The sequence below is a fragment of the Apteryx mantelli genome, chromosome 5, assembly GCF_036417845.1.
Source record: "Apteryx mantelli isolate bAptMan1 chromosome 5, bAptMan1.hap1, whole genome shotgun sequence".
In the NCBI taxonomy this organism is placed as follows: domain Eukaryota; kingdom Metazoa; phylum Chordata; class Aves; order Apterygiformes; family Apterygidae; genus Apteryx; species Apteryx mantelli.
Window position 1 is genome coordinate 21,859,749 of NC_089982.1, and position 26,908 is coordinate 21,886,656.

Genomic DNA, 26,908 nt, shown 5'->3' on the forward strand with positions numbered 1-26,908 from the left:
ATTTTCACAACAGGCTAAGCTGTGGAGAGGCATTTGGTCTCTCTGGTGATTGTTTTTTTGCAAGACCAGTTAAACGTGAACGTGTGCAAGAGTATTTTCATGTGACTGCCTTAAGTGATAGGACTTCCTGGAGTGTGCGTGAGGCACAGATTCACAAAGGAATGGTGTGTGACTTGAAGTCCTTGCAGTGTAGCAAAAGGTATAAGAGGGCTTGATGTAAGCTGTGTGTGCAATTATAGAACTCTTGGGAAGTTACCAGCCATCCCATGGATGGGAATGCACTTCAGGCATTGGAACTGACTGGACTTGGGCTGATGAAACAGTACTGTGTCTTTTTTTCCCTGGGTCTTTTTTTCATTGGGTCAGATGGTGAAGCGCTGTTTTGTGAATTTACCTCTGAAAAGGTCTTAATTCATCTTCTCCTGCAATCTTGCTAAATATTGCAGGCTTCCCCCCCACACACTTAAAAAATGGAAATTCTAGAATGCTTACCTAAATACCTCCTTATCTTAAGAAAATATCAGGCTGATGGTAACTTTCATTTTACAAGTCCTATGCACCATTACAAATAGTGTGCACCCAAAACCTTCAGTTAAAAAAAAAAAGCCAACAACAAAAAAAAACCCTCCCAGTCCCCTCATGTTAAAGAGAATAAAATCAGCTTTGAAATTAACTTAGTTCAAAGTTTTTCTTGTAGATTTTGTTTTCTTTCTTTTTTTCGTATGTGATGGAAGCTAGTCTGCAAAAATAACTGACTGATCACATGACCAGAACTCTTCTGAAGTATCCTTTGTATACTATCTAGTGTGTTACAGCTACATGAATACTCTTGAGACTTTTTTTTTTACTTACTTTCTAAAGCCTAGCTTTCTCTCTTCCTCCTGATGTAGAATGCTTGCCAACACTTGGTCATCTGTGACCCTCAGCTGCTGCGCTCAGGAATGCATGTTTCGTTCCAGTAGCGGTGGATGACTGAGACTGTGATTTCCTATTTGTGTACCACGCATGTATATGTGGGTAGTGCAAAAGTTAGCCAAAAAAGGGGGGGCAGGACTCTGTCATGAGTAGAAATCTCTTGCGACTGTGCAAGAGCTTTCTGGGAACTTGAACTTGCCCTGGCCGGATGCTAATATCCTGGCCTCAATTCAAGATGATATTCTAGTTCTTGCCAAGCACAGCAGCTGGTCACTGCACAGAAGCAGAAGCCTGTTGGTTTGCCTGGGATAGCATTCGGAGGTGTCACGTGCCACATGTGTGTCTCTTGGAACTCAAACTTCTGGATTTTTTAGATCCAGATCATGTCTCTCATAACTTGATCTTGGATTTCATACAAATAACTTCTTGTATCTGAACCTGTGCTTTAGTGAGACCATTTATGAGAACTATTTCTGTAGCATTTCCAGTGTAAATCTGACTGCTCTACCTTGAGTTATTGCTGGGCTCATTGTTGTGTTCTGGTATGCATTCTCTAGTCTGCCTTCTGGCAGCCTAGTGTTTCACCAGGGGGGTGTTTCCAGCGATTTTGGGACTCTAATATGGACTATGTCAGAGTATACTTGAAAAACAAACTAGAGCTGATATCCTTCCTCCTCCTGGTCTATTTTTGTAACTGTCCCTCATCACAGGACCTGGAGCATGCAAGATTTTCCAGGTGATAGTAATAGATGGAAAGATGCCACTGCAGCCCCATTTTTATCCCCTAAGTGAATATGTGCCAGCAGAATCTTCTGCAGACTTCAAGGAGAGCAAGAATGGGCTGTTCCTGGGGACTGTAATGTATTGGAAATAACAGGTAATAGACTCTTCCTGCTCTCCCTGCAGGGTCAAAACCTTGCATCAGCGAAGTGTAGTTTCAAGCCCAAAAAATTTCAAAATAGTCTGCGACTGAGCTGCCAAAACAAATGGTCTTATGTATTTTTTTGTAAAAAGCTGTAGGAAGCCAGGAAGATCTTTAGAACAAGAGCCCAAATTCCTGCTATTTGAGCTCACGTTTCTTCGCTCACTTGACAGTAATAGTAAGCTGATATGTTTGGGAGCTTAACGTTAAAGGGGAAACTTATGCTTGGTGAACTTTTGCTAAATATTCATCATCACACTGGAGCACTTGCTGAATCATTAGGCTTGTTTTGTATTTCCTTGAGCAAGGATGTATTTTGCTTTGTGTTTTTGATTACAGGAAATAGTAATAAAGTGGTTAAAATTTAATTTTCCAACTTGGAAATTCAGACTCTTGAAATTTAGAGACATAAGATTAAAAATTCCTGAGCAACTGATAAATTATTCATGAGTGTGGAAGGCTTTTGCATTACTGCCCAGAAGTAGGGATGGTTTAAAAAAAAATAAAAATCTAGCAATGTTTATCTCTAGTAATTCTTTTATACTAATTACAAAGTTCTAAAGATGCAATTGGAGAAAATTATTTATTCATAGAAAAGGGCAAGAACAATAGAGGTTCCTAAGTTTCTGTGACACTAAAATGCAAAAGTCATATCGTTTTAATAATGACAGTTGAATAAGTCCGAGCAAACAATGAGCAGGAAGAGTTGAGTATAAACGTTTAAAAGTATCTCTGCAAAACTGCTTTTGGTTCCAGTAGCTGCTGGTTCCCCTTCAGTTTGTTCACCTCTAAGAGGAGATTCTATATTTAGTAAAGTAAATGTGCATGAAATCTATATGCAAGTATTTTGTCTGACAAGTTTTTGTGTTTTTAAGACTTGGTAAGTCAATGTGCAGGCACCAGAGAAAATCAATTGTTACTCTTTTTATAATATGAAGTTCCTTATTCAGCATGTGCTAATGGGTGATAACCTCTTATCAGCCACACTAATACTGTTCCTAGCAACTAATTTATTTGCTCCTGGTCTCAGCACCTATGTCTGAGCCATGCTATTGCAACACCCTTGAGGTTCTCGATCTCTGTGACCTTAGTCTTGGTGTGCTCCTGAGGACTTTGTAAGAACACCCAATTTGGAAGGCTGGGGAGTCCTTGGGGAGGTCTGGCTCTTCCTGTGTGCTTCTTTGAACATCTTTGGATGCTGTGGGTGGATCTGTGTATGGCAGCACATCCATCCAGTAAGGCCTGAGTTAACACATCTTGCCACACAGCCCCGGGTGTTGTGTAGTGCTGTATTATGCCTGTGCATTGCCCGGGTGGTTAAAGCCCCTTTGACTGGCGCTTGGCTTTGCAGCATTTGAGTTGTCTTTTTGGGTGACAGCCAAATGGACTGATTGATATAAGAGCATGTGAAGTCACTGTTAAGATCTTGCATTTTTGGCTGCATTTGATGAAACTGAGGTCTGTTTTGTCTCTAATGGTATTTTAAGAAATGCAAAATTGTCTTTCATATAATATAGAAGTGAGGCACAAACCTTTCCATCTACATGGAGGATAAAAAAGCACTGGTTATATGTAATGTGACCTGCCACAGCCTTCACTGCAACTAAACATAGTTTATTCTTTGCACCTGTCAGTCTAAGTGCTTGTTACTGTGCCCATTTTTAAGTGGGGTGCATATAAACCTTGACCTTTACCTGGAGTCAACCTCCATGTATGTGAAAGGCAGTTGGCTTGCCTTTTTAAATTTTAAGGTTTGCTAAGGTGAAATTATTGTAGCCTCTCTGAGGAACTGTCCTTTGAGTTGAGGCAGCTGGAAATTGAGGAGATAATTGACCTCTCTTCCTTCTGATGTTCCACTGAGCTTTGATTAGTGCCTGTTGGAGCTTTTGACCCTGAACTTTACTGATGCATCACCAATATGCAGCAATAACACAGCATGGACACCTCTTCCCTGTAACTTTTTCCTGAAAGCTTGAGTGTTTTGCATTTGCAGTTTTTCAAGCTTTTGTAGACTTGGTGAATAGCTCCATCTCAGCCATAAAACTCTGCTGAGCAACAACATTATTATTATGGAGATTAGTAATAGAATGACCTGGTGACTTTTACACTAATTGTGAGCTATCAGTTCTAAATGTTAGGATTGGCATGTACTGTGAAAAAGAAGCTCCAAGGCAACTCCTTAAGGTTGCTACAATGCTATTGCTGTGGCAAATAAACCAAAATCATGTAGCAATTGGTTATTCAGTACCACTGTTGTTTAGCAAGGAGCTGAGAGTTTGTCCCCTTAGTTTCAGCTGCAGCTTAAAATCCCTTATTAGTTTGTGCTACTTATGCAAAAGTCACAAAATGAGTATTTCTAAGGGCACTGATAAGATGTTGGTCCATAACTACATCAGATGAGCAACTACTTGTGCATCTCTGCAGGTGGAATCTGGCTTTGTGTATGACTGGCAAAAATAGCATTGGCTTTGGTAGACTGGGTGGTAATACCTTGTCCTGACATCTTTTCTTTCTGCACTTGCCACTTCTATAGCTGTGTGGTCAGTGTAAACTGAAAGAACAATTTAATTCAAAGGCAGCAGATTTCGTGTCTGGCTAAAGAACATGTTTGTATCCTGTCCTGTCCCCTCCGCCCATCTCCCCTCCCCCCCCCCCTTGTGGAATACACTGTCAAGGATTGGTTGGAGTAAGTGGTGTGAGCTTACATTGTAAAACAGATCTTGATGTAAATGGAATAAATGTAAGACGTTATAGAGGTAATAGAATTCATTTTTATTTAGAATTTTAGTACAGCTGAATTTCAAATGGAATTTCTAAGGTTTTTTATTGATAATTATTAAATATAACGTGAGGAATTTGTGAGTAGAAGTGTAGAGTGTCTCACTGTTGCAGAATACCTAGCATCTTTGCAAACAGTTCCCAAGATAAACTATTTTATATACACAAATAAGTGTTCTGAAGCTGGCTATCTAAAACAATGACTCAGCTATAGATCATACAATTGCATTATAAAAAAGGATGCATCAGTCTTGTTCAGATAATCATAATTCTTCTTGCTGAAAGATAAATGAAGGCTTTCCTGAGATGTCTATTCTTCTGCTTTGTTAGTTCTTATTTTTAAAGATCTAATATGAAGCATATGTACCAAAGACTTCATATTTAATGATGAAATTGCAATGAACCCTCTAAACTTACTTAATTTCTAGTGAGGAAGCTATAGTGGGACAGCAATGACACTTATTTGGAAGAACAACACTGGAAAACGTTGGCTCAGAGTACATTCTGAAAAAAAAAGACAGGGTTGTATTGCAGAAGGTTGAAAGAATTGGAACAGGAAAAGTAAATTATTGTGAAATCAAAGATGACAAATTTCTTACAGTAAATGTGTTCTTTGAATCTTTGCTCCAAACTCTTAAACTTTTCTTTAATATTAAATGTAATTGTGATAAGATAATCCTAGCCTAAATACAGTTATAAAGATGGATGTGTTTTCAAAAGCATGCTTTCAGACATAAATGGGAAAATAAATTTTCTTTTTCCTTTAGAGATGACATAAAAATGTGTATTTTTGGTTGTTGTTTGTAGAAAGATGGAATTATGTATGGCAGAACACTTACCATGGTAAGATGTAGTCAGATTATGATGGCTGAGCCACTGGCTGCTTTTTTTTTTTTTCCTCTTAACTTCAGATCCAGCAGCAACCAAGGAATAACTATAGAAGATGTTTCTATAGCATTTTTAATTATGTTAATTACTATGCATTTCACTCAAAGGTGCCAATTTTATGTATAATTAAAATCACTTTTATGCAATTTAAATGTCAAACCTAGAGTATAAATATACATATAGAAATCTGTATGTGTTTAGAGAAATCCTTCTCTTCTAACATGCAAGTACTGAAAAACAATTTGCGTAGTTTTTTTGTCACTTCTATATATCTAATGTACATGAAATCCTGTACAAATTTAACTGGGGATAAAATGCAGACCTTGATTGTAATTAAATGTCTGCTTTGAGGATTATGTTCTTCCAGAGGCAAAAGTATTCTTGCATCTTATATTATTTGTATTAAAACACTCATTAGTCTAAAGACTGTTTCCCTTTAACTGTGAGGCTGTATAAAACTGCAGTGAAAATTTTACACTGGTGACTTAAACAGCTGGAAAGAAGGGATAAGGAAAGAATGGAATCTTCTCTTTTCTGAGCCTAAATGAAATGCCCTGGAGCACCATCTGGCCAGATCTCGGGGACTATGGGCAGATAGGAGAGGCACAGTTAGGGCAGCTATGGTATTATTTCTGGCAAATGTATGGGAATGTTCCTGAGGCAGGAGCGAAGGTTAGCGACAAAAGACATGGTTTTAATGTGCTTATGCCAATCAAGATAGTGCTTTCTGTTAAAGAAGTCTGTGGAAAAAGTCCACAGATTTGGCTTGTTCCTACTGTACACAAATAAATGGGAGTTCAGTCCATGAGGTCAGAAGGGTTAGATCTAAGCAGATGGGAGTACTGTGATAATCTACTGTACACAGATCTAAAGTGTGACCCCTTTGGGTGCCTAAAACACTTCTGGAGCTAACTGGGACTTAAGTCACCTAGGCATTTCTGACCATTTTACCAAACATCCTGAAAGTTGGTAGTTGTGCCCCATTTTAGGATTTTTCAAAAGTTAATGGAAAAACCTCTTATGGACAAACCAGCTGGCTGGATTCTTGGCTGTCTGAGGTGAAGAAACTGAAATGCACATATTTTGAGGACGTAGATATGTTGTCTGTCATGGGGTGCCACTATGTATTGTTTGTTCCTCCTAGAGACTTATTAGTGAACCTTATCTGCCTTATTAATGTTCACTCTAACCTTTCATATAGTGCCAAATCCCAAGCTGGCAGTTGAGAGGAGTGTGGCTAGAGTCTGGCTTGTCCACCCCCTGTTTTTCATACTGGATATATCAGCTCCCTAAAGAAGCTTCTCTTTCCCTGTCTTCTGTCACTGTTTTTCTGGGGGAGGGGATCATATAAGACTTTCTGAAATAGTGAACTGTACAAAGAGTATTTACTTCAGTGACCATTGTATGAAACGCCTGTCTTTGAAATTCATGTTTCATTTGCTGGAAAACACTGTTTTTCTGTAGCTTTTCTGTATTCTTTGGAAACTTTGTTTCTAGGAGGAACTTATCAGTTACATATGAAGAATAATGTGCATATGCCACAAGCTGGAACAATGTTCATGCAATACCTATCTTACAATAAAACATTACTCATGTTTTCAAAGATTAAAAGCTTAAGTACTCACAGAATTGCTTAGTTTAGAAGGGACACCTTAGAAAGTCTCCTCTAGTCCAACCTCCTGCTGAAGCAGGATCAAGCTATGAGCTCAGACTGGCAGGCTGCTATGGGATCCTCTTGGAGCTGTATCTCCTCTAGACTGAGCAAACCAAGCTCTCTCAGCCTCCCCTCATAGGACGAGTACTCCAGGCCCAGACCATATCTTGGTGGCCCTTTGAGCTCGCTCCACTTTATCAATGTCTGTCCTGTATTTGGGACAAAGGCCTCAAAATTGGATGCAATATTCTAGATGCAGTCTAAAGTATTACAGACTTGATCTTTTTTAAATAGCTTTAGGAAACTTTCCATTTACCACTTTAATGGTGTTGAGAAAATAGGTGAGAAATACATCCAAAAAACAACTGTTTTTAAGAACTTATACAATGACTCAGAAATTTTCAGAACAACAATTTGCACAATAGCTAAGAATATGTATTTTCATACAATGAAGGAATGCTTGCTTTCTTCATGGAATTTTTGTCTGTAGCTGGACAAAACACTGAATGGGAAATATTTTGGAGAATTGTCAGAGGAAAAGCAGGGAACACTATTGATGTTTTATTTCAGTAGTTATAATATTTCAAAATGTGTCATCCACATGTCACCATGGTTCTTTTTCAAAATTGAGAACTTCCAGCAAAACAAATGATCTTGGGTGACTTTCTTTTATAGCCCAGAAAAAGCTTTAGTTTGGGGAAGGAGAAAATTAATGGAAGGCATTGATATATAAGGCTAGTTGTATTCAATATGTTTTGTTGTTGCCTCCCTTGCTCCCCCTCCCCCCCCCCCCCCGAAATTGACCCTTACTTTATTGAAGGCAAGGTTGTGGTTGCTTTCATTATTGTGGGTGGTATTCACTTCTCCAGGTAGTTCCACTGAACCCAAGTTATTAACAATACCAGATGCTGAGATGCCTGTCTTACCAGGTGTGATTGTAAATTCTTTCTGAAAAATAAGTAAACTTCTGCCTGGAATTTGAATTTCTTTGCAATGAGTATCTAATACATCAGCATATAGAAAGTTAACTAAGGTTCATTTCCTAACTTCAAATTGGATCAGAAGTACAGATACCAAACAGCTCAGAAACAACTTAAAAAAAATATATAATTTATATATATTTTTTTTAGTGTTGGAATTAGATAAGACATTCTAGAAGTTTTGAGAAAACTAAGTCAGCTCTAGGGAATTCAGACTGTGTGCTAATAACTATATGAAGTATTACCTGTATCACTGAACCAAAGCTTCTGGGAAATACCTAGTACCGAAGAAAAAAACTTGGACTGAATAGAAATATTACTGTTGTAATCCTAAACACCATTTTAATTAATATTCTCAATGTACTGTTTCACTGGAATTAAAGCTTTTTGTGTTATTTCTAATATTCTCTAGATTCCTTCCTTATGCTGTGTGTGTGTGTATATATATATTAAAAAATTTTTTTTACTTGGTTATCCCTCCCTTACACCCCCCCCCCACACACACTTTTCCTCTTTTGGTGCAGTAGTGGATTAGCTTGTCTCTAATGGGAAAGATATGCACACCACTACTGAGGAAGGATGCTGCTGAAGAGGACAGGAGAAGACAGAACTGTGTACATATTCATAAACCTTTTCTGCCTTCTCCTGTCTTGCAAACAACTCCAGATCAGAAGGTCAGTTTGGAATTGCAGTGGCAGCTTTTTTGCTATGAGGAGGAACTAAACTATTTCTACAAGAAGTTCCTTTAGGCTGTTGTCTACTGCAGCTGATCCTTTTCTCTTAATTTTGCATGTATTTAAAAATAAAATCAGCAGTTAAAATTAAACTGTTTCTGAATGAATACTTACAACAGAATGAAAAAATAATACTCCTTTTAAATGTGGTGTTCTCTTTACAACAATTATATGTGGTGGTGGGGGAGAAGATGACAAACTTCAGTTTGTATGGAAGTGGCAACTGATATACTAAAAAGTGATAAGTAACACTGCAAACATTGTTTGAAATCCAAAAATCAGAACTTCACCGGCTTCCAGACTAACTTATGAACTTCCCCTCCCAATAATAAATGAATATGTAACAGACAGTGAAGTGCAGCCTCACATATAAAAATGTGGATTTTCATTTCCCTTTGGTTGAGGTATAAAGATATAAATCTATTACGGATATGCATCTGTAAGGAGTTGCTCTCTAGCTGAATTAAAGCAATACAGATTAGACTTTTGCTACCAAATATTCTCATGGGTGAGGGGGGACCCTCGCTTAAAACCTTTAGAATAGTAAGCTAGCCACCCTTTTAATCAAGTCTCATTGGTTTGTTGCTTGTGAGTTACTTCCTTTGCTTTAGCAGAGCAGGAGGGAAGAATTCTGTGAGAAGGGAAATGAGTTGTAAGCGCTGTTTTGGTTTCTAAGCGTAGACTGACAGTGAGTCAATCTGAACAAAATCTGACATATTATGATGGACTGCAGGAGAGGGAAATGCTCTCTGAATTTGAAACAAGTGCTGGTTTGTTAGTTTGATGCAGTGGGAGCAAGAGGTCTGTTACCGAGTTAAATCTTGAGAGCTGTGTTCAGCTAAGGCTAATGTGACTGAATTTTAGGGTGGGCATGGGCTGTTCATTTGTTTTTTGAAATGTACCTAAAGAGAGGCACTGGAAGTTCTTAGTACTTGAATTCTTAAGCAATGAAAGAATGTGGGAAATTCCTTTTTGAGTGCTTTAAGAATAGAGAATTTGATTTATAGCCATTATACTGCAAGGCAAAGAGATTTTTAGGAGCATAGACACTTAGAAAAAGACTGCCTCTTGCAGGTCACAGGTGAGGTTAATTTTGTCTTGGTCTAGGCAAGACAAATGTCAGGCTTTTCTCTGTTGTGGACAATATGCACAGAAAATAAAAAATATAATCTTTCTTTAAAAGGCAGAGCAGCATCTATTTAAATAAAAAAAAAAAAAGCTTAATTGCAGTCTGTTGCCATTTTTGAGATGAAGTGTCATCAATCATGATTCCTTGCCTGATGGAAACTCATAACTTACCTGCTATTAAAAAAAAAAAAAAAAAAAAAAAGCATTCAGTAATGCTCTGTTTTACCTGACAACCAGTTTGCTCAACTGGCATCAAACTGCTGCTCCAAAGAGAACAGCAAGCTAGGTGTCAAAGCCCACTCTGAAAAGTGGAGAAGAGCAGCAGGTAAGTCATCTGCTACTCAAAATGCAAGCTCTGCATAGAGTTTTGTTATGGTTGATTTCATTTAAAAAAATACAGTGATGAAAGACCAATTAATGCTAACTTAGTGCTCTGAATATAGGAAAAGCTGATTAAAAAAGTGTTTGGTGTTACCAAAATCTGCTGTTTAACTGTGTTGCCAAACAAAAAAATATATAAAAACTGGTTACTGGTGTACATGATTTGACAAGACAAATACTTCAGTTCTAATTCCAAATTTACATTACTCAGAATTCTCGTAAGGACTGTGAACATTGTAATAGCTATGGGAAACAGTTGTGTGTTTACCCAGATGCATGAACTTTAGAAGAACAGTCATACAACTCAACTAGCCAAGTATTTGAACAGTGTACACATCTAAGATGGCACTCCTCTAAATTTCAGATATCTTGTATATAAATGTATTTGTGTCATAGTGTTCTGTGCTTTCCTCGGATCTTTTACTGCCCTTGCAAAAGAAGGTCTATTGTTAGATAAGCAGCTCTGTTGCATGAAGAACCCTCTAGGCATATGTGCAAGATTAGTTTGTTCACGTAGGTGGGCAGTCTCTGAAGAGCTGAATCAATAGGGAAAAAACATGTTCAGCTACTGATCTGCAGAATTATTACATTTGGCCCTAAGTGCTTTTTAATTTGATTTGCTTTGTATTTCTGAAGCCTTTTCATATATAGGATATTCCTATGGGAAGAGGAGGCTTCATTTACTCTAGTTTTGCTAGACCCAGCAAAGTTTTAACCTATTAAACCTGTATGAGAAGACCACTCGGAAAATGAGATCTTGAAGTTAGTGGCCTATTCTTTATTGTTGGTGGGGTGGCTTTTTTGGTTTATTTGTTGAGTGTTTTTAATCTTAAGAGATTGAATTTACATCTATTGGAGATCAGGTTTGGTTTTCATGTTTTTCTCTGCAGAACCTTGTCAGGTAGACTTCTGTTTCCTCACACTGAGGAGAAAAAACAGCACAGCTAAGATATTGTAACTTTCTTTTTAAAACTCTTGCACCTTGGCTGTACTCTTTTCTGAGCATGCCCGTTTGCATCTTTCTCAACTCTAGAAGGTGCCCTGGTGTGTTATTAACTGTTTGCATGTATGCTTATACTGGAAGCATGGTTAACTTTCATATGCCACTTCTGAGATAAAAGTGAGATTTTAAAAAACAGATTTTTTTTTTTAATCCTGCCATTGTATTAATACCTAGATCACTGAGATGCAGGAGAAGTTTTAAACTAGTAATCTAACTATAATTAAACTGAGGGAAAAACTGTAAATATGCAGCTTCCAAAAGTCAGTGACACCATTTTCAGATGGATCACATTGCTGAAATGCTGCTTATTTTAAAGCTTTTGTAGACTTGCTACATATAACCATGCTATTTGCTCTGTTACTTGATGATTACAAAACTTTAATATTCAACCACTCATACAAATAAAATCAGATAGTGATTGAGAACTTTGGGTGATAAGTCTTGAGCAATATTATTTTGCATGACTTACCTCCCCCTTATAGGAAGAAACAAGGCTCATTCAGCCAAGCATTTTGTTTAAAAACATCTGATTGTGTCAGCATATTCTGATTTGTAATTTGATAGACTGGTTTTCTCTACTTGTTCTATTTATAGCACACTTTAGGATAATATTAGTGGTTGTTCATGTAAATGTGTCCAGAGGAAAAACTTTAACTGAAGATACTTCCACTAATAGTTTTGTTTTCTTGGAAATGCTTGTGTGGCTGTTCCTTATAGACTGGCTTTGAATTGCTTATCGAGTAAATCAAAATAACTCCTGAAAAATGCACTGTAACTGTGTGGGTTAGGCACACGCGCATGATCTTTTAATCAGAAAATAAACAGAGAATATCATCAAAGCACTTTCACCTTGAAATATTAAATATTGTGAAAGATTGAACATCACATTTCTGGAGGAGAATTATGATCAAGTGGTAAGGATTGCTGAGAGTTCATCAACAAGAGATGGGAGAGAATGAAGCGTATCTGTAACTTTTGACCTTAGTCTAATGGGAATGGATATGGAAACAAGAGCCTTGAGGCCCACCTACTCTGGAAGATGGTTCAGTTGGAATTTTCTCTTTATTAGACACCTGAGAATTCACTTCCATCAGTGTTTTCCCCTCTCCCTCCCCCATATGTATTCTCTTAAGTCTTAAGAGATGAACTTGCACTGCAACTTGACTATATTTCAAATAATTCAGGCAGCTTTTAGCCAATTCTGGTGGTTGCAGGACTACTTGTTTTTCCTCATGTTCCTTTTAATGCTGTAGCAGTTCAGATTGTGAAGTACTTCTTGTTGGAGCATAGCCTATGAGAGGTACCAGGTCAAGATACCATCATGATTCAAACAGCCATCTCTGTCAAAATGTGTTCGTTCCAACTGATATTAAAACAAACCTGAATCCCAGGAGAATCAATACAGGAAGCCAAAATTGGAATATCTGGGATTTAGTAGATGTCAGCATGCTTATATTTTGCAGAAAGTCTACTCTTACTTGCCAAGCAGCACCTCTTAGAATGCTGGAATCATGGTGAGATATTACTTTTGTGGATGCTTTTACCAGGCAAACTATTCTATATCCAAACTTTCCCACTATCCTCTCTTATTTTCTTGTACTGCCGTGAAGAGGACTGAGACTTCAATGTAGAAAGCATCTGATTACCATTGAACTGCAAAATATTAGATCTCTGATGGGACAGCCTGTCAGTTTGATCATAGGCATCAAATAGAAATCAAAGACTTGAAGTGTTTTGTGAACAGTATTGTTGGTATTTGTCACAAGTCTTATAAGTCCAAAACTTACAGAATAATAATAAAAAAGCAACTGGTGAATGTCTAAAATTTAGAAAATGTTTTCCAGTTTTTCTGTGCAGCCGTGTGTGCTGAAAGGTTACTTACAAGCATTAATGGAAGCAATACTTATAGAGAAGCCAGACATAAAAAAATGCGTTTAATATAACTTAACAGTACCAAAAGGCAAAAGATCATCAATTCTGTACTGGGAAGTTGGGGAAGTCCCTTTTAATTCCCATAAAAATGAGAAGCAGCATGGGGGGAGGGAGAGAGAATAGTAAAACTCTAAAAGCGATAGGTGAAGGGAAGGAAGCAGAGACAAGACAGTGAAAGACACTGAAGAAATTGGAAATGAAAGCAGAACATTGTCAACTTTGTCCAAAAATTTTACAAATTTCAAACACAAACATCTTGTACATGAAGGTATAGGCATTTAAAATACACAGTTCTCTTCTTTAAAGTAACTATGCAGAAATGATACTTTCTTAATTAACAAGTAGTATTTGGTAAGGATATGAGTCAGAGTAGCTGACTTCATTCACAAAAATATATTTTTATTGGTGGAGATCCAATGAAATTATGTTCTTGGGGATTTTGCCAGGTGTTAAGATCTGTGAATAAGTTGCAGAATGAAAATATTTTTTGAGAAAACAATCTTTGTATCTTGTGTACACTGACTATAACTTTCCTGCCCTTTTTTGTCTTACTGGTGGTAGTAATATGTTGGTATATGAGAAGAAATGGAGCATGGGCTATTTTGGTTGAGACTGCAGGGTTAGCATCTTTGCAACATGTCTGATTCCCAGTGTGATTCTGGTATCAAATAGCACAGTAAATAAGAATTCTGCAATGTTGTTTTTCCTCGGTTACTGTTTTGGAGTATAACTATTTAGGATTTAACTTTCTCCTTCAACCTTTAAAATTTGTATTCTCAAAATACTGGAGCATGAACCTTGCAAATTCTGGGGGGGGGGGGAACCCTGTAGGTATGGATTTAGGAGGAAATTTGGATCTTAAGGTCATCCTAATATACCTCCAAACTACAAATGGAGGTCATTTAGGAGGAGAAAGTCAGAAATAGAATTGTGAGGAAGCTATGAATTTCTAGCCCTCATTTGTTTCCTTAATATGAATAGCACATGCTTTCAATCTTTGCTGTTGCTTAATATAGCTTTTCTGACTGGGAATACAAAATACATTAAGTAAAATAAATCAGATGTGTGAAATGTTTGATACAGAAAGCATTTCCCTGGGGACATGCAAAGTTAGCTCTGTTTGACTACTTGCCCTTCATCTCAGGCTCCTGCACTGCCCTGCAGTAAGCTTTGAACATAGCCGTGACTTCAGCCACAGTGGTTTGCCTTTGAGTGTTGGTGAGAATCAATGGCAACCTTCACTCTTGCTAGTGTACTTGGTGTGCCTTTAAGAGTCACTTGAGTGAGTTTGCTCCTACAGTGCACTCTGCATTCTTGCTCCTTTATTTCAGTCCCCTCAACAATTGCAACCCAGCAGTATGTTCAGTGGAAAGGGGAAGGTTTGAGATTTATTGTGTAGTCTGAGTTTGTTTTCACAGAACAGGAGCTTTCTTTTAATGGTATTCAGCAAGTTCCCTTTCTCACAGGAACTGTGCCAGAAGATGGCATTGCTGTACACAGAGCACTCATCTCCATTGCAACAAGTCATTAAGAGGAATGGAAAAACTGCAGTTTGAGAGTCCATTAGACTGAGTCAAGCTGACAGGAAATGAATTTACCTTCATATCACACATCAAGGACAGTTCCTTTAAAGAGTTTATATAATATGCTGAGGAGTGTTGCATTTTTTTCTTCTTGTTTAACAAGAAGCTTATATTTAAAAATACAGTTTAGTATGTAGGCTAAGTGGATGTCTCAACACTGAGAACTCTTTTCAGGTGGAAATAGAAGACATTATCAAATCTTCCCCTGCTCACAACACCTTGTGCCAGAACCTTATTCTTTGGCTTCAGAATTGCTCATTTTCCTCAAACGCTTTATCCCGACTGTTCCTTAGGTGTAACGAAAAAGATATTGAGTAAATTACGACTGTTTTGTTTTGGTAAGGTGCATCTACAAGCAAATAGTACTTGTTGCACTTCAAAGTCTTCTACAGTGAGGTTTATTCCAAAGGGATATTAAGCAGCCCTCGAGATAAGTGAAATGCTGGGGAAAAACTGCTCTAAACTCAACTCGCAGAAGTGCATTTTTCCAAATTTATACTTTATAGCAAGTTCTTTTATCCCACTGTACTTCTGATTTCTGAAGTGTGTAGGATGACTTGATGTGATAACAGTTAGACTGCAGCTGTTGGAAAAGCTGGGATCCAAGTTTTGCTGGGTATCCTAAAATAGCAGATCAAGTCTAGTCTCCCTGAATCTGTGTATTTGTAAGATTACAATGTAGTCATCTTTGGTGTGTTGACAAAGGCTATCTGCTGTGGTTCTAGCACCTCTGGGAATTGCTGGGTTTGTTTGAAAGCAGCTCGTTGCCGCCATGAGCTTTGGAAAATCTTTAGGTTGGCTCCTGCTGGTGGCTGAGCCGTATGAACCAACTCCTTCAGTTATGCCTCAAACACTAAACAGAGTTGCACAGAAACTTAATTAAAAGGACATAATGCTGGAAATTAACAAATACCAGAGATCTTCCTTTTGACTACACTGTAAATGAAGTTAAATACTTTTATCAGTAAGTCTTTGAGGAGGAGGAAAGGCAAGGCAAATAATAGTGAACCACAACAATACAGAGAGTATATAACAATTCTTTCATGTTACCCTTTCAATGAGAAAAGTGAGTGCCTATCATCTCTCATTCATTAAAGTGGCCATGTAATATTTCCTGATTCTCCTCCCTCCAAAACTACCAGGTATTAGAAGAGGAAGTGAAGGACGTAGGCAGCATTATTTCCTCCCCTTCCTCCCCATCACCTGTTGAAGGGTGCTCTGTGGGATTTGGTTTGAGTCAGCAGTGGATAGGTAAGGTATAGACAGGCTTGGCACTGGGAAGTAACAATTTTCTGAGGTGAGCCAGGTCCAAAAGGGCAGGTAGATCTCATCTTGCTCTTTCTGCAGGTGGAGATCCCCCTGGGAAGACTATGGATCTACTATTCACAAAAATCTTCTGATTGATCCCTTTAGCAGCATTTCCTTTTGAGAAAGATCTCCAGGCTGATTGGTGTTATCTTCATGAAATACAGTCATAAAAATGGAACTTAAAAAAAAAAAACTTTAAAATACCCAAGCTCTGATCTACAATGATTCAAAGCTGCTATGTAGACATAGGCTAATGTACATTTGGCAAGTTCATCTTAGTCTCTGTGGCTTGTTCTGCCAGGAAATGAAAATTGTCATTCATCTGGTGGTTTCGGAGATATTACGTGAAGGGCTCTCTTCAGAGTTGGCCTTTGTTAGCTTACTTCTGCAGGTGGTACTTCTGGAGAAAAATATTTTACTTTAATGAGAGTTTTCTTATGCATAATAATAAACAATTATTTGGTGAAATCCTCAAAGTATTCTCCAGCAGGAGAAAATTACTCTGCATTCTGCTTGCTGTTGATAGGTTTTTGGCCACTTCTTCTTATATTGCAATATAACGAAGACTTTAAGTCTGTGATGAAAAGACATTCCAAGGTCAGTGAATATGAATATCTTTCTTGAAACTCATCTTTGGATAGTAAGCAGATTTACACCACCCCCATTTGCTAATGAGCAGGTTATTGGCCTCAAAACCAGTTTCTGAGCTCTATGGCCTGGTCAGATCTGCTCATGACAATGGAACTGTGGAGGGAGACTAGACTGTTCAAATGTCATGAAACAGTGTGGAAGAACAGTTCTAATAATCAGAAAGTGTAATGCCTTGCTTCCTTCTTGCAGGAGAGGAAAGTCTCCTACTCATGCTATTTTGATACCTTAATATGGTCCATTGGGAAGTGTTAAAACACTGCTGTTTTTCCCCATCCTTTCCAGAGCCACAACATTTATATATTTAAAAAATAAAAAATTATATAGCTGTGCTGGGCCTGCTCCAGCATTCCTTTTATACTTGGGATTTGTTCCTGTTGAACTCGAGGAGTTGGATATGAAAGGGACTCAGCACTATGCTGAACTCTTTATATACTTAGAGCTAAAAGCGTTATTGATTTCATTTGCTATGAATGAAATGATTTAACTGTATGTGGAAAATGAAGGAAGAAGGGATAGGGAAAACAAATTAATGTCTCATGCAGCACACTCCAATGCAATACTTTGCTTGCTTTCTTCATTCCTGACTCCCTTCATACTATACTTGAAACATGTTTTGAATCTGCAGGATTCAAAATGCTCAGGCCTCATCAGGCTGCACCAAGAGCACTGCCACTTGCTTTGCTCTCAGAACAAAGTTGTGAGTCACTTTGTCAATGATTATTAAAAATAGTGATTTATGAATTTCAGCATAAATATCCCCATTTACTGTTTCAATGGGGGTAACATTTAGTGCTGTTAAAGCTTTCTCAGAATCACAGTTCCAAGTACTATTGACTAGATGCTGAAAAACAGAGCTAATCTATAAAGCATTACAGAATAGTTTCCTTCTATTTTTGCATTTCTTCATATTTTCTGTTCTCCTTAACTCCTGCTCCAGTCCTTTCAATCTTTTTTTAATAACACAAAAGCCTGTTTTCTGTTACTTTAAGTATTAACCCACATGTCAAATTATCAAGTCTTATGTGACTAAACAATTCAGGCTTTGCAATGCATGTGTCTGGACTACAAGATTTTATATACTTAACATGGAGCTTTTTTGCATTGTTATGAAACTATATAGCTAGGGAAAATACCTAGTACCCTTCACTGTTAGATTATATTCTTATAGTGAGGTGACACTGTAATCGTATAGCACTTGACTTTGTGCTATGCTGAAATGATTAGGTATTAGAAGAAGGAGAGGTGCTATTCATGATCTTTGAACCACATCATAAATAATATTTTTTGAAAATAAATCCTAGCATTGCTGACCTAGAGTATTTTTTCTATTTAGGAGTGACCATTACTTCACTGATCTGCTTTCTTCTTCTTTGTAGCAATATTCTGTTGTCTTCTATTATGGTCAAAAAGGAAACTTGCATCTGAACTTGTAATATAAAGGATCAGTGTGGCAAGTTTACCTGAAAATCTTGTTGATTACTGTATATGCAATGATAAGAAGGTGGCCCTCTGTTAACCTGGCAGAAAAAACAACCATTTACTTGCATTAGATGTGGTTGGGTCTCAAATGAGAGTTGATGCAAATCCTTGTGACCAAATTAGTTTCTGCCTTCTGGTATTAAACTTGTTCATTAAACTTCACCTTAAAGTTAATTTTTGGGGAAAAATGTAATCTGTAGCAAGACATGCAGGGGGGAAATCCACAGTTTAAAGAGCCATTAATATCAAAAAGGAACTTTATCAATACTTTATAAGACTAGCCTCCTTTTTAATCTTGTGATGCAATTTCCTCTACAAAAAAAAAAGGTTTAGTTTACCATTGTGTTCTGTACTCTTCACAATAAATCAGCCTACCCTGTAGGACCATTTGAATTATAGACTTAACCATGAATCTGTGTGTGTGGGGAAACGCTAAATGCTTACAGGACAACACATTCTGCCTTCGCTTCCTAATACCATCAAGGAGTAAGGCCCTAGGAGTCTGATGTGGAGCTGTTGTAGCTGGGGGTATGTCATGGTTCACTGCCGCTAACGGTGGTGTGACGCATTCATTTTCTTCTAGCCCTGTCATAATGGACTTTCCGTTCTGTCCCATGTACTATTCCATGTCACCAACCCAACAGTTCCTTTTCCAGGATTTTGCCATTGAATTCTACCTGAAGTATAGGCAAGGGATTAGACTTATTTTCTTATTCTAGACTTGCACCTCAAATGTTGTTCTAGTAGGACTGTAGTTACAGAAGTGTATTTTAATGCAGCAGTGAAGCAAAGTAGGCATCCTTTTTAACAAAATTAACATTGCTTGTTAGCTGGCCTCCTGGCTTGCTCAGCAAAACAATTCTGAAACAGCTGCTTCTCCCCTGGTTTCCTGCTTCCCCCTTCTCTCCACCCCTTTCTCTGGCACTGCTACTCCCTCTCATAACTTGCCACCCCTGCTCTCAAATTATTTCTGAAATCATGGTCACACCTGCTTCACAGTTTAATCGGAAAAAAGCAGCTATGTCTGTGTCTATACTGTGTATAGTGTGGTGGATACTGGTTTTCGCCAGCGGCGGGGGCAGACCGTGCTCTCCTCCCCCCGGAAGAGCGAGCCGCGCTCGGCCAAGGCCGGTAGGGACCCGGCAGGTGCGGGGGGCGCTGGCGTGTGCGTCGCGCCCAGCTCCCTCGCCTTCCTGGGGCAGCCGGGAGCTCCTTGGGGAGCTGAGGGGCGCTACTTAAAGGGGGGGGGGCGTTGGTAGGGGCCCGGTGGCAGCGCAGCGCAGCCCCCCGGTGAGCTGCGGCGCCTGGGCGCGCAAGCGTGCGGCTGGAGTGGGCAGGCTCGGCTGGGAGGGGGCGCGGGGCGCCCGGGAGCCTCCGCTGCTGTCAGCGATCATGTGGTGCGGTGCGGTGCGGCGCGGCGCGGGCGGCGGCGAGCAGCGGCATCACAGCCAGCGGGCTGCGGGAGGCAGCGCCCTGCGGGGGAGCGCGGCAGCTCGCGCTGACTCGGCGGCCGCGGCGGCTCTTCGCAGTGAGTGGCCGGGGCTGCGGCGCCTCGCGGGGCAGCGGCGGGGGCGCCCGGCTTCTCCGCCCCGCGGTGCTGCGCCCCTGCGCCGCGCGGCTTGCTTGGCTCCGGGGTGGCAGCTGGGCTGCGGGGCTGGGCTCCGTGCCCTTTACCTGCTAGTATTTCGGATCTGGGACCTAGCGAGAGGTGGCTTTGACGTGCTGGGGGGAGGGAAGGCTTTCCTGCTCTGCGCTGTCACTTCCAAGAACCAGTGGGAGGCAAGCTATCTGGACCCGCGTTTTGCAGCAGCCTGGGATGAACAGTTTTATGAAGGGAAGCTTTCTAAAACGTGTCACTAAAAAAGCAAATACACGAGTGTGCAAGTTATTTGTGCCCGCTTTCCTTCCGGAGCAGTTGTAAGGGCTTTTTTGTTGACTGTATTTTGATGTGTTCCTTTACTTGTCAACGTCAACCACAGAACTTGTACTGGGTAAGACTCTATTGAAATAAATAGCAGGGAAGAATAATCGGAATGCTTTTCAACAGAAGCAGGAAGTCTGCATTCTGGCAAAGCAATCCGTCAGGCAATGGGGGCATCAGATAGTAAGCCCCCAATTCGAATTACTAGATGCTTAGAGATTTTTTTTGTGATGACCTGGAGGAGTCCAGGGAAAGTAAACATAGATGCACTTGCTGCAACTTTGAAAGAACTGAATGGAAGGGGGACTTGCCTCAGCTGTGCCAGGTTTTGCATTTCGGGAATCTTTCTATAAGGATGAGAATCATGATTATTGGCAAGATGCTCAGTGAGATTTGTCAATAATTCCCGTATAACTTCTGTAAAGAGTTGTCCAAAAGACTTCTGTTTTTTTGTGATGGGAGTGGGTTGCTAGAGGAAATCAACTGGAATTTTGTCTCTTCTTTAAATGAACAGGAGCTTGAGGGAAGCAAAATGCCCACGGTTCCCGAGATGCTCTTTCTTTCTTCTTCCTCAAGGAGTCAGAACAGTAGACAAACATGTTAAATCCCTTGCTTCCTATTTAATTTCCCTCATAACTAGTGCTGCTTTATTATATTAACATTTCTGATATTTAATGACTGAGTTAAGAGACTGTTCATGTGAAATACTTTATCAAATGATTTACAGGCTTGGGGCTTCAATGGAAGTAATATGAGGATTCTGACTGCGCAAAAATGAGGCTAGAATATTGAATAAAGCCCTTGGGCGTGTCAGCTGTTGAAATACAGATTGTTTTAACCTTTGCTTTTGTATCTGGTTTCATATTTTTCATAGGAAAAAAAGAAATCACTAGTGATAATTCATCTTTCCTAGTTTAGTCTCAGTTGTGCCTAGCTAGCTGATGTGTTTTAGTTTATTTTTCTTTTTGATAGAATGTTAAAGAAGGAAAACTCTCAGGATATGCTTAAACTGCTATAAATGATTTTATATGGGATTGTGCCTATGAAATACTCTTACTGCTGTTTACTTCTAGCATTTTTGTAGGACTGTGTAATGTGCTTGATCTCTGTAGTTGGTGCATTGGGGGTGTTAGTGTGAGCAAAGCAGTGTGTAGCAGCTGATAAGGGTGTGTTCATAGGTTGCACTTTTTGTTTAGGATCCTTCACTTTTATTGGTAGCACAAGTTGGAAAAGCTGGTTAATATGGCAAGGGGCAGAAGCAATAAAACACATTTTAACAAGCTCTTTTGCTAAACTATGTTCCCTGTATTTTTTGCTGCTTTGTTTTTGCTTTGTATGTCATTCCTATTTACATATTATTTGTTTTAGAAGGCTAAAGCCAAAGAAGGCTCTGATGGAAATTGTCATATGAGTTTAAGAGAGAACACAGTATTAGTCAGGTCAACCCTGCCTTCCTGGGGCTTGATCTGAAACCCGCTAAGATCAATAAAAAGCATTGCATTGATCTGGATAGATTTTTTGGATCAGGTCCCTAAGTACCCATATGTGTGATTAGTCGCTGTGGATTCCAGCAGGGTTTCTCAATTTAAAAAGCATGTTTCTGAGTATTTACAAGGAAATTAAAATATATATAATCCTACTTTTCTGTTATTTTATTCTCTTATGGTAAAAACAAGGTGTGGTTTTATTATAAATTTTGCTTATGGTTTTGCCAGATTATTTCATTAGTTTGCAGCACACTGTGGGTAGTTTTGTGCTCTGTATATGATCCTTGGCTTGTCTTTTCAGCCTGTGCATTAAGCTACACTGATACGGTCAATAAATTATCACTTGCAATGCTTCTTGGGTGTTCTGAGTATAATTAGACCTCTTCTAGGCCTGCTACATTTGTAGCTCTAAAAGAAATAAGAAGAGCCTCTTATTGAACTGTACACTCTCTCTCTGAGTGATTTAGTCTAGCATCTATATTGCCCCATTGAATCTGTAATGGATTTAAACAGTAGAAAGAACAGAATTCTCAGCAATTGCACTGCTGCTCTCCCTGGCAGTTTGTCAAGGATGGCTTCACTGTTATCAATAGTCATATGGATGTGAAACTGGAGTCATGCCCGTCCACTTCAGAAGCAGCAGGAGTGGACTGAGTTTCTAAAGTTTTACGAGTCTCTCTTTGTGACGGTTTTGAGTGTAAATCATGACAACTGCATGACTGGAAAAGAAAAAGGTAACTTTGACTGGAATGCTTTAGAAGAATAAATACAAACCAATGCTTGTTGTGTTTTGTCTTGGAAGCTTTTGTCTCATGTTGTAAACTGTTCTGTATTTGGGTCTCTTTAATTGTTATCATTTAGCCATAAAGCATAAGCAGATATCTCATATAGTAAACAAAGCAGCAGATTTAAGTTAATGCTAATGTGTTTGCAGTTTGAGCCAAAAGCTTTTCAGGGTTATTATAACATGCTGGGCATGCAGCCCATCTATCTTAGTGTCTGAAGGAGACAAAAGTTATGGATTGACTCATTGTACAAATCAGCTCATCTGAAAGTCAGATTTTGCTGTTTGTTGCCATCAGTAATTTAGTTGTATTAAGTATGGCTGAGGATGGATGGCAGTGTGGTTAGAATATTGAGATGGGATTTCTGAGATCCCATGAGCCGTTCCCCACATCGCCACAGATTCCCTGTGTGACCTGGGGCAAATCATTAAATGTTTCTGTAAAATGGGGTTAATGATGCTTCCTTTCTTTTCCGCAGGACACTGAAGATTAATGTGTTATAACCATTTATGAGGGGACAATATAAATACAATAGAGTGCAAGTATGTTTGGAGAGTGGATTCCCAGTATGTAACTATATAATACCTGCATTACAAACCAAATATGCTTCATGTTGTGATGTACTTGCATGTAAGCGTTCTGGACTTAAGGTGCAAGTTTTAATTTTGTTAATAAATCTTGAATATTGATTTGGGGCAATTATTAGAAGAACCTCTTTGCTCATCTTGTATTTAAATTATTCAACTGGAATACTGTATAAACACTAGATAATGTGACATTGAATTTTGTTGTGTCTTAACAATGGCAAGATAATGTGGACTTTGACAAGGTCTTAAATGTGTAATTCCTATGCATTAAGGATAATGACATGCAAACTTCTACTCCTGTGACTGTTCTTATGTATCTACATAATTTTAGAATATAATAAGTTTCAGAAGATTTGACTCTGAAAGTAGCTCAGTCCCATTCACTGGGACTGCTCAGCCAAGTGGAGAGAGTCTGCTTATCTTGAACTATACGAAAACCTGATGTTCAGACTGATACATATATAAATGATCTCAGCCCTTATTAGGTGGATAAATTGGCAGTGTAGTGTAGATCTGCGTGACATCTGTCTTGAAGTGAAATATTTGTGTTCTCATAGAACAACTTTAACAAGATTAATTAAACGGAACAGAAAGTTCTTTAAACTACATGCAACAACTTTAATTAAAAACTAGGCCTAGATGATGATGCATGGCAATCAGTCATAGATTTCTTAAGATTTTTTCTTTCATTATAGATAATGTCACAGTTTTGTCATACAAAATACATATCAGTCATTAAATGTTATTCTGTTACTGTTTTTATCTGTTGTTTTTTCTGTGTGTATTCTCACTTTTGTTATAAAGCTCAGAGGTTGACTGTGTGGCTGTAAATTGAAGCCAGTTTGAGTTAATGTTAACGTGTGCTGGGCATTTTGAGTAGGAGGTGAAATGAATACCAGTACTGTCTGTTTGCATGACTGTCATGTTATTGAAGTATGATTCCACCCTAGTGACCGCAGCAGTGTGTGGGGTGTTGAACCTTCCCAGCATCCCATGGCGGGTGCTGGCTCTTCAGTGTCTTCCACTCCCCATAGACATAAAAACTGGAAGAATTCTACCTCCTTAGAGCTGAGTCTATCATCATACAGAATTAATTTATTCTTTTTATAGTTCGGTTTGAAAGAATATTGGCAATTTGTGTAAGATTCTTGGAGCTCTGCATTTTTACGTGGGTAGCTCTGCCATGTTTTCATCTAGCTGTCAAACTCCTTTTTGGCTTTTCAGCAGAGCACCTGTTCCACTTAGAATGGTGCTTTTTGCATCCCCTCTTCTACAGCCCATCATCAACCTTTACAGTGAAACCAGAAACTGGGACTTCTCCTTGACTTCCTTCTTATGTGTTGACCTTCATCTGGATCCACAGGTTAAATTTCAGAGACCTTTATATCACTTGTTCTAGATTTCAGAAGTCTTTTCTAATTTAACTAGTGTCCTAGAAACAACACAAAAGCATTTTCAAAACTTCATTTCGGCTTCTTTTGGAATAGCTTTGTCCTCTCTTGCTCCTTTTTTTCTGACAAAAGCTTTCTCTTTTACACTTTTTCCCAACTTTGCGATGTGGTTTGGAGAGAAGCAGCAAATCAATTAAAAAAAAAATTTTTTTATATATACACACATATATATAAAAAAACAGAATTTGACTCACTAACTCTGCAAACTCGTTTTGGAAAGTAAGGGAGAACTTTTTAAAATGAGATATTTCACTCAAATGCAATTAACTTTGAACATTTTCTACAAAATTTAAAAACCTTGAGAACTTTGTCTGTGGACAAGATTATTTTGAATAAAAAGCCATTAAGAAAAGCAAAAGAAGATAACTGCTTAGGTTTATTTTGGCCTATGGTGCACTGATTCAACAGACTGTCAAAAATAGGCAAGCATTGAGCTGTGCTGTGACTTTTTTTTTGTGTGGCTTGTCACAGGCTTCAGGTTGTAGTAGTTTGATAGACCTATTATAGTTTTTTAGTGTCATTGATGGCAATATAATTTGTACTTACCTAAGAAATATGCTCAATTTTCGCATCTGCAATTTGAAGTTCTGGAGAAGGAACTGATATTGTTTCATCTTGTTTTTCTTGGGAGAAGGTGTAGGGGGATGGTAAGTTTCTAACACATGCAGATTACTTGAAATAAATCAGTTATGGTTTACATTTATAATTTACCTAGAGGAAAATTCAAAAATCAGCTGCAAAGGAATTTTGCATATTGCCCTTGTGCAGGAAATGTAGTTTTTAGGAGCTTCCTGTTTAATATTAAAAACATCCTATATATAGGAGCTCCTCTTTCTAGTTACTTATTGGAAAGAAAATCCAACTCTCCTAGAAATAAAAGTATTTATCAAATTTTAAAAAGATTATCTGATTCAAGAGTTGGTTTATAAACAGAAATTAATGTTATGATTTGAGCTGAATTTCACATACAGCATTATGGGCTCTTCTCATTTCTCAGTCTTTTTAAACAGTGCTAGTGACTTAAAACCTTAATTGCTGCCAGCTGTAGAGAGCTCCCACTTGTACATCTGTGCTCTAACCTGCAGGACAGCTGGGATTGTTTCATACTGCATTTCGTTTTGTGGTTCCGACCTGATGGGAACAGTAGTGACCCTGGAGTCTGTCTTGCAGCTGATGATAAAGACAAAAAGCCATAACAAATCCTACAGTATTGCACTCTGAGCTCTAAAGCCAGCTGCTGTCTTTTCTCTATCTATGCCACAGTGCTCCTTGCTGTGTGCTTATTGGGAAAAGTATGGTCTCCACTGGATACTCTGCACGTTCCCTCACGGCAAATCTCACTGTCACCTGGGGGAAGTAAGCGTACGGAAGTGCACTCTGCAGCAGTGGTCTGTGGAGGTTGCATGCCTAGGCAGGAAGGTTTCAGTTGGAATGCTTTCCAGGATACCCCTCATCTTTTACAGACCCGCTGCTTTGATTCAGAGGGACAACAGAAATTTTTATAAATACAATTAAATCCATAAATCAAAGTGCTTCTTTACATTAGCTGCATTTGTAAGACTGTTCTTTCAATTAGTTATCTCCAGTGGCTTCCTCCTTTTTCTCTTTGATTCTACTGAGTGTTTGGCTCTTTCCAATGTTCATAGAATACTTTTAGGGTTCTTACAGTTTACGTATTAGATTCTTTGCTATGCTTAGTTTATGAAGATAAAGCATTTCAGGTCTGTCTTTTTTCCTTATAATGAATTTTAAAAGGCTGATAGAAAGGCAACAGATGGAGTGCATGAATTTATGAAACAAAATTATTATGTGTTATGGAACAAACTACTAGGTTTTAATTTTGGAAAGGAGATAAAGATGGACTGATTTTTAGGGACATGAGCAATGTTCAGCTGTTAGTGTTCCATAATAACCTCAGGTAATGCTGTACAAGCACTTAAAAGAGAAAAGGTTTCTATTTCTAGTCTTTGAAATGATGCACTAATAATGGAGAGTTGCAGCTACTGGAATTCTTCTTATGGCATAGCACATGCCACTCCAGATGGTGATGTCCCCTTTTGCCCCAAGGGATACTGAAAGATACTGTTCTTTCACTATTGTGACTTCTGACATAAATCTTTGTACCTTGAGGGTGCATAACAAATGAGCCCCTCTTAAATTACCCCCAGGCCTCCCAACTCTCACTCTGCCATCAAGTGCTAAGTATACTTTAGATATTTGTGGGGGGAAGTGTCCAGCGGTGAAGTGCAGTTAATACAGGCATGGCTTTCAAGATCTCTTTCCTGTCCCTTGTCTCTTTTTTTCCTTTCCTGTTCTTCACTTCCCTATTCTCCCCAAAATA